Here is a 17,244-nt window from a genome sequence, read left to right as displayed (position 1 = left end):
CTCCAGTAGGAGCAGGGAATCTGCCTTGTGGTTTTAGAGATGTATATTGAACAGATAGCATCTAGTGCTTCAGGTACTGGCTCGGGTACTGAAGAGAGGTTAATTTTCACTACTCTTTTGCTGAACATCATCTTCTTTTCACCTGCCCCAGAGGACCACGGTTTCAGGTGGTGTTCCCTTCCCTCCCTGGTGTGGCCAGCCACATCCTGACAGCCTGCTCCAGCCCCTGGGTAAGCCAATATCCACCAGGAAACGTGACAGGGAAGGCATGTGTGAGACTGAGTGTGCCAGAGCCAGAGAGCAGGGAGCTGGATCAGGCTTGTGGATATGCAAAGCCACGGAGAGAGGTTTCTGCTGCCTGCGGTGGGGCTGCGCTGCCTGGGCCATCGCTGCAGCACACGGATGTGTGGGCATGCCAAGAGCCCACATCAACGCAGCCTCTGCCTCCCGAGGGGAAAGCCACTTCAGAGACGGGATGTCTCTTCCCCTGCACTCACAGCTGAAGCTCTGCCAAGCAGCCCTCATAAGAGGCAGTGCCGTGGTCACGCAGTCCCTGCTTCCCTCTCCCTGCTAAAGGGCAGAGCAAGAAAAAGACAGTGAAATGGGTAACATGGGTCAGCAAAGAGAGACAGATCCTTTTTCCAGAGCCCCTGAAGGGAAATTGCTGTAAGCTGGTACACAGGACATCAACGGGCAGCAGGGTGCATGCTGGGTGATGGGCAGACAGAGCTGGTCCCCGGAGCTAATACTCTTCTGCTACAGACCAGCACTTCTGTGTCACCATGGTCACAGAGAAAAAGGAAAGCAGACTGTTCTTGTTGCCTTCCCATTACTGGGTCACAGCAGCATTTCCCCAGCTTGCACGAGCTGCACCTCCAGATACCATCTCTGTGCTGCTCCATCTGGGCTGAGAGCTGGAAGCTGTAAATCAACGTGTCCAGTGGACGTCATAAGAGGATAAAGCATCTTCAGTAAAATTTCTCTGACAAGTAGTCACAGCTGAGATATCACTTGATGAATGGCAGCAAAATCCCCCATGCAATGCAATGGATTCTCTGTGGCTATGGGAAGACTGAATTCTGCTGTGGCTGTCAGGGCTTTAGGACACATCCCACATCACAGGTACATGTGAGGCTGTACCCAGCCCAGACCCTAGATCACTCACAGCAGGAGCAGCACAGGCAGCTTTTTCTCCCAGTTGCCTCCAGCTAAGGAGAGCTGACTTTGCCATTGAGCCAGCAAGCATAGGTTTAGTCCCATTTTGGACACTTAGTTCTTCTCCACTTGCTGGTCCACACAGGTAAAAAAGAAATAGGTAATTGCCTCACCTATCCAGTGTGATTTCTCTAGAGCAGAGTCTACCAGCAGTGCCAACCTCAGTGGGGCCTCAAAATGGTTTCATTTCTCTAGGTAGGTATATAGCAAATGAGAGTAAGTGTTAAAAAAGTGGAGATACACAGGAACCAGGACATGTACACCAGATGACAGGACTTGGGTCATTCACCTTATCAGATTATTTGCCTAGAACTGGAGTCAACACCAGCACTGAACTCTGTTGCTTCCCTATCCCTCAGGATGTGCTGGTTCCCAGGGATGAGTTCAAGAGACAGCAGAGAAAGCTCATATGTTGATTAAAGCCAAGCACCCTAAGGGTTATTTTCAGGATGGTGGGAATGTCCTTCATCTCCTAGGGCAATGTCCACCCAAATCAGGATGTGCAGACCCACTGTAATAAATACTCATTCTCATTTATGACATGATCATAAATTTTGCAGTAGGAGCCTGTAACAGAGAAAATAGTACCAGATATGGCTTGGGAAAAAATTAATCAGGGCAGGGTTTCCCATTTCTCTTCAGTTTCCTGGAGATACCAGGAATGTCAACAGTTGAAGTACATCTCTAGTATATTCTGGTACTCTGCATGCTGAGCATCAGTCCTAAGAATTATTTGGGCTGTAAGAACTGAGGTTGTCATGGGCAGCTTCCCAGAACTAGAGAACTGCAGTCCGAAACCACTTATAGCATCCCAAAAATAAAATACAGATGTCTAAATCCACTCAGCTGGAGTAGAAGTCTCAAACAGAGTAGATACACTTTGTTTTCTACCTTGAAATTTTTCAAATGCAACATAAATTGTGGGTTTAGTCAAAGGTTTCTAGGGGAAATGTTGTAATTTTGGCAAAGGTTCCTGCTTTGGGGATTCTCTCTGTACTGAGCAGCACTCACTGGTGGTTCATGGTGGCAAAAGGAATCAATACATATCAGAGTCCATTGCTCATGGCACATAGTCCGGTTGGGTATCTGAGTCTACAGAGTGGGGGAAAGAGTAAAACACAGCCTTCCAAAAGCTACCACAGCTCCAAACCTGTGCATCAAATGTGAATCTTGTCACAGGTAGACCTGTGTCTGCAATGCTGCATTTTGGCCCTTTTTTGATCCCTCCAACTTCGTGTACCACATAGAACTCAGTATCCTGAGCCTTAATCCTCCATCTGGAACACCAGTGCCTGGCACTGCCTGGACAGAGGTCCCACTAGTAGCCTGTTCTCACCTAGGTGGAACACCATGTCACCAAAATGTCCATGTTGTTCTTAGCCCCAAAGCAGAATTGCCTCCTACATTGGGAAAGAAGATTCTAGAGAGGTAAATGAGTGCCATTTTCCAGCTCATGGCTTCAGTGCTCAGCAGATGTGTTTGTAGAAAGACAAGGACTTACACAAAAACAATTGCTTCTCACTAAAAAACACATAATGACATTTTGTGACTGGCTGTGGATGATGCATAATTCAAGCATTCTGGAAAGCCAGTCTGATCTGCATTAAGGGAGAAAAATGTACATTACAATTGAAGACTTTTCACTAATATTTCCCTTTTTGCAAGGTCCAGCCACAGAACAGGAGAAGATCACTGTGTTATACAATACAGCCACACATCACTCAGAGTTTACATGCTATCGTGATACTCTAGAGACAGCCTGCACATAGCAAAAGGCTACAATAAACACTACTGCAAGACAACCCCATTCATCTCAGTGAGACTCTTCTCGAAGAAAGTGGAGAAAAAATACAGAGATGCAGGAAGAAATAGCCAGACTAAGATAACTGTTGGATCAGGTCCTATTTTAGGCTGTGTTTGCAGGAGCTCTTGGCTGCATTTAGATTCACCTATAGATGCATCACCCAACATGGCACATGTCTGTCTGACTGTGGAACGGCGATGTGCTGAAGAAAGTCTCAGCTACCCACATAGAGGGTTTAATTGTCAGAGCAGCCAAAGCACACAGGAATGAAGGGAACAGTGTGTGCATTTGCCGCAGGGTGTGTCTGTGTCCCTACAAGTGATCTGGCCAATTCACCCCAAGAGATTCCCTTTGGCAACATTATTTTAGGTTCTGTTTGCTGGAGCAGACATCTAGTCTGCACTGTGTGTGATGCCCATACGCCCAGATGAGGGACCTTTGGAAGAGTAAGGAAAATCACTATTTGAGTACCATGAGCTCAAAATGGTATCTAGAAGCTACAATGAGTTCCTAAGCGTCCTCATCTCATTTACCAGATCAAAACAAACTACTTTGTGGAGGACTGAATTGACCTTGTATTTCAACCCCTTAGTCTTCCATCCTCACTATACTTTGTTTCAGGTACTGATCAATATGACAGCACACAATTTAAGCTAGGGCAAGGGTGACATTTCCTAAGCATTCAGACTTTCCAAGATCTGATACAGATGACAAACCTCATCAGGGTGTAGACCTAGGCTTTCTTGTGCATGACCCTAAACCTGTGCAGGTGGTTTTGAGAACTACATCACTAATGTTCCTTATTTTCTAAGCTGATCTGAGGGCTGATACTTTTATACATACCTCAGCATATGGACTAACACCCTCTGGAGCCAAAAATAGCTCCTGCTGCAGAGCAGTAAGATCTGTGCAGCTGGGAGCATAACAGACTCTGATCCTTGGCAGAGGGACACAGGGGTGAAATTGTTAACAGGCAACAAGCAGGGGTTACAGCACCTCGACTCCTTGAATAGTTCCCACTGGTGTGACAGCCACCTCCTTGGTGAACAGCAGGGTCTGCTCAGGGAGCCAAGATAAGCGAACATCTAAAACATGGATCAGCCTATGCACTCAGGAGGATCTTAGCTGTGCTTCGTAGTGGGCGACACTGGGGAATTATATCCTTTTGACAGACATGGAGTTGGACCTGTAATCCAAAAGCTGTCACTGCTACAGAAACTGTGACACGGGGAAAAAACTCACGCAGCTGTTACCCTTTAGCACCTTATCTTCACAGTAGCTTGCCTTCCTTCTAATATAGATTTGAACAACACTGACAAGGAGCAGGATGGAATCTAACAATGTCAGACAGTTGGAGAGATGCTCTGATGGTGTTTAAAACCCTCAGTCCAGCTTTTTTGGGGGGGTTGGTCTTGGTTTAATGCAGAGGACAGAGCCAAACCAAATCAAACGGGAATTAAGAGACACCTGGCAATTTCCAAGCATCTTTACCTATATCTGTATTTTTTTCCAATTAAATTATATGCATTTAAATTCTCCAGATGAAGTGGAAAATGCCTCTTACCCTTTAGCACCTTGCAAATGCAAACTCTGTCTCCATGTTTTTTTGCCTGCCTAGAATCACATCAGCAACTGGAGTACATGGAGCTATGTTTAGATATCCCACTGCAGATGCAGCCACAAGCCTTTCCAATGGCAGACAGGTTGGCCTGTGAAAGTTAAGTCACAGACTGGGTACCAAGGAGGAAGGGTGTTTTTTTCCTTTTGGGTATGAAAAGTGTCCTGGGCTCTTTGATGGAACTGCCCATCCTACATTAGGTCAAAACCAATGATGAAGTCAAAAGGTTGCTGTGTTCAGAAGTGGTGACTGCAGTAACCAGCCTTGAAGACACAGCTGGCACTTCCACTGGTGGAAGAGGTTATCAGAGATGGTCATCCCTAAAGTACCCATTCAGCAGGATTTGTCTGAGCTGGGCATCTGAAAATGCTTCAGTGCTTTCCTTGGACTGTAGAGAGAAGATCCAGGTTGGCACTGCTGTACTGTATTTAGTATTGTTTTGGTGTCTGGCTAGAGTCTGTTTCCAATGACTGACCGTGAAAGATGTGGCCCTGATCATATGCTGGAGTTTTTTTGGTGTTGGCCAATCCAAGGAGAATTAGGACTGGCATTGGAAGCTCTGCTTTTTTTATCCTTCTTTACTGTTTTTGTGCCAGATAGCCTTGGTAAACTCACAAACACTTCTTCTGCCCCATCTCATTCACAAGATGAAGATTGTAGTATTATGTCTTTCTAAGACATGTCCTCATTCAGTGCCAGGCTTTATTACTGTTGATATCTTTCCTGTGTTGTCAGGTAAAATGTTAAAGGCTACATCTTGGGGAAAGAAGAGACAAACTGTGAGGACCCTGTTCTGCTTGGGTTTATAACCTCTTGCATACTCAACAATTGGTGTAATTTAAATAAAAGAAGGGGTTGGAGGAGAATTCCAGCCTAATTACACATTACAATGGTGCTGTGCTGCTTCTGGGAGACCAGCCAGGCATCTGGAAAGAGGTTCAACTCCCAGCAGGGGGGAGCTGACAGGACAAAGGAGAGAAGGCTGGGGAGTAAGCGGTACAGAAAATACAACCACAGGAGGGTGGCCCAGCTTCAACCAGGAAACAGCAATATTGCCAGCACCAGGCGGCATGGACATGGCAGCCATGTGGCCAATCGCAGAGGTAAAGCTGGGTCATAGCACTTGAACTCAGGCACCTCGGGCTGCCCCTTAGCCTTCACTAAAGCCATGAACCAGGAGCACACACAGTTCACAGCTCAGTCACTTGCCATGGGCCACCTTGGAGGCCAATTGAAATTGTCGTCCCAACAAAATGCTGAGGAGCTCTGCTCTGTTTCTTTTCCCATCAACGCACATTCTGTGGGAACAGGCCTTGTCTGCATCTTACTCACTTCCAGGATGTTGTTCAAATTATCTCTAGTTTCTCTGCATTGGACAGATCACCATTCCTTGCACAATTTCCCAGAGCAGAGGTGGGACTACAGGACCATCTTCTCCATATTTCCCCATATCCACAAGGCTTACCTGGCTGAAAGCAGCAGCTGGGAATGGTTAGTAGGCACTGAACTCATGTCCCTTGCAGACAAGGGGTGGCCTACTATTTCTTGGTTTACAAAGCAGCAGAAAAGGGTGCCCTAGCAGCTGCTGTTTGAAAACACTGCTTAAGTGACTGTGGAGAGCCAGATGGACTTCAGCCCTGCAGACTCAAGTGCCCTATTTAGCCACAGAGTGAGGACTCAGTGAATGACTGCTGATTTTGTGTGCAGGCTGTCTCAGCATCCTTCAGCCCTGGTTTGGAGGACTCCATCCAGGCTGGATCTCCAGACCCATTCAGACCTGCCAACAAACTGCTGGAATAAGGCTGGGGAGCTGAACAGTGAGGAGCCAACCCATTTCACCAGCCTTCACATGGTAATGATCCCTCCCAGCCCATGGGCCTGCAAACAGGAGAGGGGAAAGGCTCCAGATTTCATTCTTACTGCTCCAAGTTATTCATTTTACCCCCTGTTCCCCAGCATGAGGAAGGGCAACGTTCCCTTATAAGGTCAAGAAAAAGTGGAGAATATCTGCAATACATTCTCACATCTGTGCTCAGCCAAGCCTGGCCAGCACGTCCTTGTGAATGCAGAGGTCGCAACTGCCAAGAGCTGTGGAGCAAAATGCCTCCACCCTGCTGTGAAAAGGCAGGCAAGGGGGATAAACAGATACGGGTGGAAACACTGCAGAATGGATCGCATTAAGCAACGCCGCTCGTGGGTTTATGGTATCTGAGCTGGGATGTTTTCCCGTGCGAGCCTGGAGCCCTGTGGGAAAAGGCAACTTGCAAATGTGAAAACAACAGTAAGAAAGTGCTGCAAGGCCAAGCCCTGGATAAGATACTAAAATGGGACATGTAGACCCCCAAGGGACCCAGAAGAAAATTGGTTCTGGTTGCTAAGAAAAATAGGCACAGGTTTCCCTGATGAAATTCTCAAATACCTTCTTGCCTGATATAAACATCAAGGTTTTAAATTGTGGAGGCTTAGAAGAAAGGAGAGTTCGGACAGGCTTTTCAGGGAAAAAGTAACAAGACCATTGAGTCAATCCTTCCGACAGATAGAATGGCTATAAAGAGGGGTATGTTACCACATTTCTCTGATGATGGAGAAATAAATGCCGTTTGGAAGTTCTGAATATCAATACCTATGCCACCTCATGCACAAGAGCATGATCCATCTGTAAGGTTGCCAAGGCAGTGTTTATGTAATGGCAAAATTCTCAACCACATTGATTTTCCCATCTAGATATCATATAATCATATCCTACTTTCAGAAAGGGTCCTGGAATAACAAAAATTCAGTCTGTAGTCCTGAAGACATAGCATGTATTGCATCCACACAGTGAAGCCCAGAGCAATGTGGCAATATCCAAACCAGGCTCAAGCACCGCCTGTGGTCTCGCTACCCCGGGCCAAACCAGTGCCAGGGTGAATGCTGATGATGAAAATGTGCACAACCATTGTGACCTGCAGAGCTCAAAAAAGAGTCTTACCAAGACACAAGATGTCTTGATCTGCCCTCCTAATACCTTGGCTCTGAACCCAAAAGCCCTCGAGGCAATGGTGTAGGGAGGAGACCATTAGGCACCAGGGCAGCAAGGTGCTATCAAAGATATCTTGGGTTTCCTTCCTTCCTCCCACCTCCAGCCCTATCAGATGATGCTCCAGGCCCAAAGAGCAGGCTGGGATCAAAGACTGCCAAAGTTGAGCTGGGTCTGAGGAAAGGGTCTGAGACATGAAGGAGACAGACACAACCTCATCCTGACTGCCCCAAATTTCTTTCTTCTGATGCACACTTGAATTCCATCTGGGATGAGAGAATGAAGAAGAATGATGTGTTGAAAGTCACTTGTAGCTGGCTGAAAAGGAAGCACATAGTTACAGAACTTGACAATGCTGCTCACAAACTCCCTCGCCAATTCCATCCCCAAGAAGCTATGGATGATCTGGAAACCAGAGACTTCCTTTGTCAAGCTCCATATTTGAGGACCTAAACAGAAGTGCTCTTATTTTCAAACATGCCAAAAAACTTTAGGGTTTTTTTTCCCCTAATGGCTTTTCTTGCTTCTTTAAACCTAGAACACTTAAAAATCCTTTAATACATAACTAGTGTTTGGGGAGCACCCTGCTCCAAAACACAGCTTTACACACCGAAAATCGTCTAATTTGGGGGAGAGATCTTTTCTCCCATACAGCAGTGCCTGCAAGACTGGCATCTTAAAAGCATCTTAATTTAACCATCTTTTAAAAGATCCCAAAATACCAGGCAGTAAACCATTAAATGTCACACAACACTCACAAAAAAGCCCATTATCTCTATGCCCTAGAGATTGTGTGGCCCTTAGAAAACCTAAAGCTCTACTATTGTGATGTGCTTTGATTTTCCCCTGAAGACTGTATGAAGAGACATTGCTGGCAGCATGCTTTGTGCCCTCTCTAAGTCATCCCTGCTCTTGCTATAAACATTTTGCCCCTTTCTGCCAGCTGTCCAGCAAAAACATTCTTGTCCAAACACATGGAGGAAAAACTGCTTTCCCCACACTGAAACAGAAGTGATGGGATAAATGTGCTCAAGAAAAGCTGGGCACCAGCTAACTGGGTGCTATTTATAAGCAGGTAATTAGGTGCAGCTGCAGTACTCACCGCTTTCATAGGTGCCATGAGAGACATGCTCACATTGCACACGTGTTCCTTAACTCCATGCTCCTCTGTGGACAGCCTGTCTGGAAACAGCCTTACAGTATCCCTTGAAGGGGCATGGAAGAAGGAAAGCAGACTCCAATACAGGAGGCTACATCCAGGTCCCAAGAGTGAACTGACATGGGAAGGGAGCATCTAGACTGCCTGCATACTATATCATTGCTGTGCAACTTGGATATCCAAGCCATTGTTCAGACACCATGTATGGAGCACTTGGATATAACAGTGAATAAAAAGTATCTTTTACTCCCAGTGTTATGATGTTTCTGTGCAGTGCAGGTAATCCTGGAGGTCGGGAATCCTGTGGTCTCCACCACTAAATGATGGCCAGGATACAGCCAAAAGCACTTAACAACCTTCTTATGAAAGGAACACTAGGGAGGGAATTACCTTTATTAAATGGACACAGATAAGGTGGTTTCCCAGCCTCCAGCATCTTTCTTATCTGGTCTGCCTCCTACAAAACCTGTCCCCTGTCCCTTCACAGGCTCCCACCTCACACTTTTAAACTAAACTTCCCCAGATTCCGTCAATTTTATTATAGTTAGAGAGGATCCTAGCAATGCCATTTGACATGTCTGTGTTACAGTGAATGAGCAAAATCCATGGCGCATCTCAGCACTAAGGTCCTTTGAGTTATCCTCTGAAAATCTCCCAGATCCTGAAGTGGAAACACCCGCTGTTTTGCACACTTAAGCATGATTTAATTACCCTATGGAAGCTCTGGAACTCCTGCAGGGATGAAGCTCCCTTCAGTTGAGTGCATTGCAAACACATAGACAAGTTCCCCGCTTAAAAGACCTTCACCCAACCTTCTCCAGCTGATGGGGTGAAGAGAGAAACGCCTGCAAAAGTAGGGTGGAAGCGCCCTCTTGTGTCCCCGGAGGAGGACAAGTGGGTTTGTTATCCAAAAATAGCTGGGTACATGCTCTTCCAGACCATTTTGTACAAGTAGGAAACACCATCACTACTTAAAGGGCGGAAGATGGGGAACAAAGAGTTCTTCCAGTGTGACACCATGGTCCTGGCAGAAGCTCCGTCTCTTGCTGTAAACACAGTGGGAAAGATCATACAGAGGCAGCATGGAAACCAGTGTTACAACACAGTTAGGAAACCCAGCACAGAGCCTGCCACGCTTCACCGTGTCCTCAGGCAGAGAGCTATGGGGAGGAAAATGCCAGATGGAGAAGAGCGGTGAGGGGGGTTGTGAAAATAAGCTGCACAGAAAGTTGAAATTAACTGGATTTTTTTAAAATAAAAAACTTTTTTTTTGCGTTATAAATGCTTTTCAGAATAGGACGTGGCTGTGAGACTGGCTTAGGGCATCTTCCAAGATAGCTTTTACCCCTAAACAAGCAAAAGTGCTTCAGTGCTTCCCACTCCCCACATGTTTTCCCTCAGCTTGGCATAGTGCTCCTCTGAGGATGAGAACAGCAGTGTATGGCACTGATGGCAGCCAGCCATGGAAAAGGGCTCTGACTGAGGTGCCTTGTCACCAGTCACACATGCTTTGCAAGCAGGACCCTTGAGCCTAAATAGAGGAGCCATCTCTCGGGTTTTGTCCCCTTGGCTCACTCAGCTGTGGTTGGGATGCACCGGGGAGAGCAGGTGGTGGATGCCTGTCTCCATATACAGACAGCAGCAAGCTCTGAGCAGGTGGTTCAGGACAATCCCCACAGGAACACAAACTGTTTGGAATAGAGCTGTTTGGAAACAATAATTCAACAGCCCCCAAACCCATCATCTTCAATGGACTGCCTTCTTTGTGTGTACAAACTCCCCCAACACCCTTTGGGGGTACCCTTGGCCATTTCACAGTAGACCCTCTGAAGTCAGCAAAGCAGTGAACCTCAGACCTTCAGGGTAAAGGGACTACAGCAGCCCATATGGAGGAAAAATACTCATTACGTAAACCACATGCAAACTGCATGACAAACATCATATTCAGAGTATTTAAACTGGAAGATGTGAAGATGAGACAGGGAACAGGGTTATAAAGAGAGAAACGAAGTTCAGAAATGTAAAGAGGTCACAAGCGAGGAGAGGGAGGAGCAGGACAGGGATTTGAGCCTTCGCAGCTGAGGGTTTATTCACACAATATCTGTCCAGAGGTAATCCTGGGGTTGCTGTACAGACAGCAAAGTATCTGGTTGAGCAGACAGCAGCATCACCAAACCTACCACCCTGTGTGATCTGTGCTTGCTGAATCCTCTCCATCGACAGCCTGCAGTTCCCTCAGGGCTTTGTCTTGTCTTGTCAGAGGCATGTTAAGCTCCTGAGGGCACATACTGTACTGCACTCTTCCATATGTCCCAACATTGCTGTAGACAGATGACTGCTCTCCTGGTGGGGATATCCCCAGGGATCCCTGCATCTGACAGCTGGGAGATGCACACAGGCAGTCTCTGAATCCTTTACTACATCATTTCTCATGGCTGCAGATCATTTCATGGATTTTGAGTAAATGGTGGCATGGGCTGTGAAGTTTTTCCTCTGTATAAGCCAGACCTACTTCTTAACAGTCACATCAAGCTGCAGTGTGAAGAACTTCAAGATAAATGCATAGGGCTTGGGGATATAGTTCCTCAGTGAGGACTTGCGTGCACTGAAGTATAATAAAACTGGTACCCAGACCATTCACCTGTAACCTGCAAGCCTGGGCAGCCCATTGCAAAGAAACAGCACATATCTGTACATTTCATATACTGGTATCTGAACTGGAACCTCTAATTAGGCCTGATGGGGGAAAAAAGAAAGCTGTTTTTAAGACTAACAGCAACAGTTTGGAGTCCTGACACATGTGAGGCTAATGCAGTTCTGCCCCATTTCTCTATCCCAAAACCCTTTCCCTGCTCCTAATCATGCACCAGAAGGCAACAGCCCAGGGACCAAGAGGAGGTGATGACAGCTGCCAAGCACCACAGCCAGCTGGAGAGAGGCTGAAGATGGAGCAGAGCTGTCTGGGCTGCGCCCTAGGGGGGTGCCCCATTGCCCCCGCAGCACCCTTGAGTCCTTGTGCAGCCATCATACTCCAGATACACTCAGAGTCAGACCCGTCACTGAAGGCGATGTAGCAACACGTTTTCCTTTGCTGAGAATCAGGAGATGAGCACTTGTCACTTGTATACACAGCACGGGTTTCAGCAGCAGTGCAGTGGTGCAGGACTTGAGCTGAGCCTGTCAGCCAGCTCACCCAGAGCTGCTCTGCAGTGGCCTCTTTCCTCTGAGTCAACACTTTCAGGTACAAGTGTCCACAGTGCCAATTGCTTCTAGTGCAGGTACCAAGAAAAAAGGCACCCTAATGGTCACCAAACCTTTGCACATCTTTTGAACAGCCCAAAAATGAACTGCAAACTGTGTGCAAAGGAGCATATGCCAGGAGGGAGAGGGCAGAGATGCTATGAGACTGCTGTTGCCTTTCCCCTTCCTTTAGCATAGACCAGAGCAGTGTGATGTCTCCAGATCATTAAAAAAAAGGGGGGGGGTGGGGGAAGCAGAAGCTTTTGCCCCGTGTTATGGCTGCACCCAGCTCTGATGTGTAGATGTCTGCAAACTATGTAGTTTATAGACACACACACAGAGCCCCACAGTGTCTTACGCACAGCCAGGAAATATTTCCTCCTCACAAGAAATGCATTTTTGCTGGTTTATATTTTCAGGGCTTCCGGGGAGGAGATACTTCTCAATGAGAAACTGAAGCCTGAACAATCTGTGCTTTTTTGCTGGATGGAGAAAGGATGGAAGAAATGTTGATCTCGGAACACTTACCTAAAACCCTCCCAGGCCACCACCCCCTTTCACAGGAAAACAAAAACATGACCAGCCTAAAGGGACATGGCAACCCTGAATGGTCAGAATAAGACGGTTTATACAGTAAAGATTGGAAAGAAAATGTCTTTCCTTCAGAGAAAGCAGTGCATGGGACAAGGAGAGGGCTCAGTGTGAGGAGAGTCCCACAGCTTTTAAATGTGTGGACTTACTCCTATTCAAACATTGAATGTACCTCTAGTTGTCTGTCCTTCCTTCCTTCCTTCCTTCCTTCCTTCCTTCCTTCCTTCCTTCCTTCCTTCCTTCCTTCCTACCTTCCTTCCTTCCTTCCTTCTTTCCTTCCTTCCCTTCCTTCCCTTCCTTCCCTCCTTTCTTCCTGATGAAGAACACATTTGTATTCTGGCATACTGAGCTGAAACCAGAGCCCCATGGGCAAGAGCAATACGGGCAGCCCAGCATGAGCATGCACATGAGCTCTGTCCCCCCAGTGCATGCCAGTGCCATGGAAGCTCATTAAAATGGACCAAGACATGCACCAGCCATAAATGCAAAAACTGGTTTTAAATAAGCCCCATTAGTTCCACATGTGCTTTTGATAGATAATTTTTTGACTACATAACATGAAACTAATAATTATGGAAATGACTGTGAGGATCCAGATACTCTCCACAAGAAAAAGGTGGAAAACACAGAAAAAGCAATTCCAGAGACTTTGCAAGGATTTTGTCCTCCCCTAATGTACCCATCCTTAGTAAACTGCTAGTCCAGAGTCCTATCCTGCAGACCAAAGGAAAGAAATCAGCTCTGCCAGCATCAGCTCCCTGAAGCTGTACAATGCCTTCAGCTATAGGATTAAACGCTTGCTATGCAGCCACATACACAACCCTGAGGCCACAGAGGCAAACAGCTCTCCTTATCCCCCAAAAAGTGGGGAGAACATGCTGGAGAGAGAGCAAAATCTGGCTCTTTCCTTCAGCGCTTGTAGCTGTAAATTCACTGACAGGAGATCAAATCTGGAGTAGGGGCACATCATAACCAGAATTTTTCAGAAGACTTATGCATCAATCTGTTTATAACAAATAGCAGATCTCTATTCACACTCAATTTGATTTATTCCCTATTGTAATCGCTCACACCCTGCACCATCCCACCATCCCTGCACACAGCCATCTGACAAGCAGGGCACAAATATGAGTGCAGCAAATGGGCAGAGGCTGGGCACATGAGGTGAAAGAAAGAGGAATGTGCACAATTTTAATAGGAATACAGCTATCAAAACAGCATTATACAACTGCCAAAAAGAGAAGAAAAAAATAGAGCTGGTTACGTAAACCACTGTCCCTGTTTGCTCAGCACAAATCTCATATGGGCTTAGGTCAGTCCACTTGACACAGCTAGAAATAATTGCCTGTGTTAACTATTAGTAGCTCTGAGTTCGAAGTTCCCCAATAGCTGCATCTGTCCCCTGCCTGTACTCCCTCTGCCTGGAACACATGTTGTATACTGCCCAGGCAATATGCAGGCAGCATTGCCCACCTCTGCCCATGTCTATGCTGGAGAGCTCAGCACCTCAGCAGGGGATGAGACATCAAACCACAGCTTCTAGCCTAGATTCGTCTGGATGCTCTGCCCTAGCCAAACCTCAGTGTCATCACAGGGTGTCTGACCACAGCAAAAAAAAGCAAGAAGCAGACCTTATTCCTAGTGTGGTAGTCAGGAGATATCCTGAGCAGGCAATAAAACCTCATAGTACCTGGAATAAAACTCCATCCTTTTATCCGGGGGAAGGCCTGCATTGCAGTTGCAGGACAGGATGGTGGATGGCTCTGACAAGTAAAGTTGTGTGCAGCTCTAACCATTTCTCTCTCTGTGTACTGGAATTTGCCTCTTCTTCTCAACTCGCATAAACTGCTCAGCATGAGCAGTTCATTCCCATCTTCCCATAGATACTTGCCAGCAGAGAAAACCCAGTGCACTGCTAATAGTGAAGACTAATATCACTGTGAGCTGAGCAAGGCCCTCAGCAGAGACAGTAGCTGAAGAACCAGCTTAAGACAGTGTAATCCTGGCAAAAACAGTTTCAAAACACTGTATCTAGTCAGTGTGCCTTAAAGCTAAACAGAGAATTGTTTCATGCAGCCTTGTTATGGAGAGAGGAGCTGGATAACAGTAGTTCCAGATGTAATTCACTGGTCTTTCAGCAGCCTCTATTACTCACTATTGGATGGACTGCAGTGTTAATTGTTTCATTCTGTCAGCCAAATCCTTTTTTTTGTAAATTAAATGACTAGCAAAGATGCATTCCAGTTTCATAGCCCTGTTTAGCTCATGCAACTGAAATCCTTCTAGCCTCCATCAGATTTGTCTCTTGATAGTCCAGCAGCTACTAAAGTCACTGGTATTTTCCCATTACCATGCAAGGCATCCTGCACAACCCTCCAAGAACTGACTTTTGTTCAGTGAGGAATATCCAGCAGGTTAGGGAGACTCTGCAAGCACAGGAGGAGAGTGAAGGGCTCAAGTCAGGCACAAATCTGAGTATGTACAAAACCAGGGCTGTACAAGGTTGCACTGCTGTAATGAGCAGAACCAACAGCATAAGAAGAGTTTACAATATGAAATCAGACTCACTGTACTCACAGGACAGAGAATTAAAGTCATTAATGTTTCTTGGTTGCTTTAAATGCTGGTGTAAAAGCTTGATAAAGAGATTTTATTTCAGTGAGATGTGAATCAGAACACATATGGAGAAACACATGGAGAAGTGCAAGCTATTATTCCATAAAGTAATGACAGGGACACTCAGTTTGTTTATCCAGATCTGTTCTTTGCTCTAACTCACTCGCTCCTGCTCCCAAAGGTTTCTTGCTTAGTTTAGGAATTTCTGGGTAAATAATTTTCCAGCTTTTGATGTCAGACACAACCCTTCTTGTTCATTATAAACCAGCATACTGACATCTGCTCTTGTTTGTGCAAGGCTTTGTTGTTTGGTCAACTTTCGTAGAATAAATCCCGAAAAAGAACTTCATAAAAACGCAGTTCTTAGGGGTAGGTGTAAAAGCAGGTCTGCTTATGGCCATGATGCTTTTTGAGAGGGCTAAGAGGTTACCCGTACCAAACTCTGACTTTAGTCTGACTTAGAAGTTGCCTAAATTGGATCCCCTCAGACAGTCCTGCCTGCTGTTGCCCTAGTAGTGAAGGATTTCAATTCATCTTATCTGGATCCTGCCTTCCTTAAGTCCTTTCATTTTTGCCAGGAGAAGCAGTAAAGTCCCTTGAGCTATAAACATCCCAGAGGGATGCTCTGTTCTGCAGGTCATGCATCCCCAGAAAAGCCATAAGCACAGGGGACCCCTGACTCAGCTAGAAAAACTCACTGGTTTGGAGGATGAAGATATGGCTTGTGCCAGAAACATCCATTTTAAAATTCCCATGCAGAGGAGATCATTCCCATTCCACCTGAGACAAGATGGGGAGGTGGATTCCAGCAGATTTCCACCTAAATCAAGATCTAGCTTTGGGTCTAGATGGCTGTCAGTGACCCAGCTGGGATCTGAACCTACCCGGTGTTTTTACAGGGGAGAATGAGACCTCAATAACAGCTGACAGGAGCAGGGATGAGGCTTTATCTCCTCCACTCTTCAGTGCCAGCTCTCTCTCTCACACCATCCCCATTTGCACATCAGCTTTTAATATTTAATTGCAGTTTTGCCAAGGGACTTTGCCTCCTGTGCTGTAAAGAAGGGTAAGAGGAAGGAGTCAGAAGCGTGGTACTGAAGGGCCCCAAGGAGACTATCAAATGGCAGATCTCGGGTGGAGGAAAGCACTCTAGCATGTAAGTGATTTTACATAAAAACCCTCCCAGATCACAGAAGATGGAATGAATTAATATCAGAAAAATCCTTAGCAACTGGGGGATGCTGTGCTGATTGTGGGAACTGTTCAGGGTGGGCTGACAAGAGCATTTCCATCAACTGCCTGTACTGTATTTAAGGAAAAAGGGGGATATAAATGGAAAATCAAGGAACACTTCCCTTGTAACAGGCTCATTCTGCCACAGACTTAATCCCTCAAGGACTTTTCACCTGGAATTGTTTAATGTTAGACACAACGGCAAAAATGGGAATCAATCCCTGGACTGTGGGAGGTGGGAGCCTGTGATTTAACAAATCTTTCTCTTCTGTAACATCATGGGAAATTACCTGAAAAACAAAGTAAAATGAATTTCTAAAGCAGCTAGTGACAAATATATCTCCTTCCCTCTGGTCTTAATTTCTGCTCTCTTAAAGGCATGGGAGTGGAGGCAGAGATTGACAAATTGCTGTATGACACCCATATCCCACAGAAAATCTGCCCTTCTTGACTGCATCTGGAAGTGGATGGGTGGACAGGTGGAGGCCAAATAGTCAGGCCAGTGCAATAGGAATTGCTTATGAAACATATTTTGCAAGCAACATAGCTTTTAAAAATAAGTACTTTCAAAATCTTAAGTACAACTATCTAACAATCATGTAGTTCAAATGTCTGTGTCAGTAATTAAAGAGCAATTACATATAACTTATAGGTCCCTAGAGCTCTGTCTAAGTTCAGAAAATGAACCCCAGATGACCTAATGTACTTCCAAGTGTCAGATCAGTCATTGCAAATCCAGTGTCTGAGAC

This window comes from Melopsittacus undulatus, chromosome 1 (genome assembly GCF_012275295.1).
Source record: "Melopsittacus undulatus isolate bMelUnd1 chromosome 1, bMelUnd1.mat.Z, whole genome shotgun sequence".
Taxonomy (NCBI): domain Eukaryota; kingdom Metazoa; phylum Chordata; class Aves; order Psittaciformes; family Psittaculidae; genus Melopsittacus; species Melopsittacus undulatus.
This window is presented reverse-complemented; position numbering follows the sequence as displayed.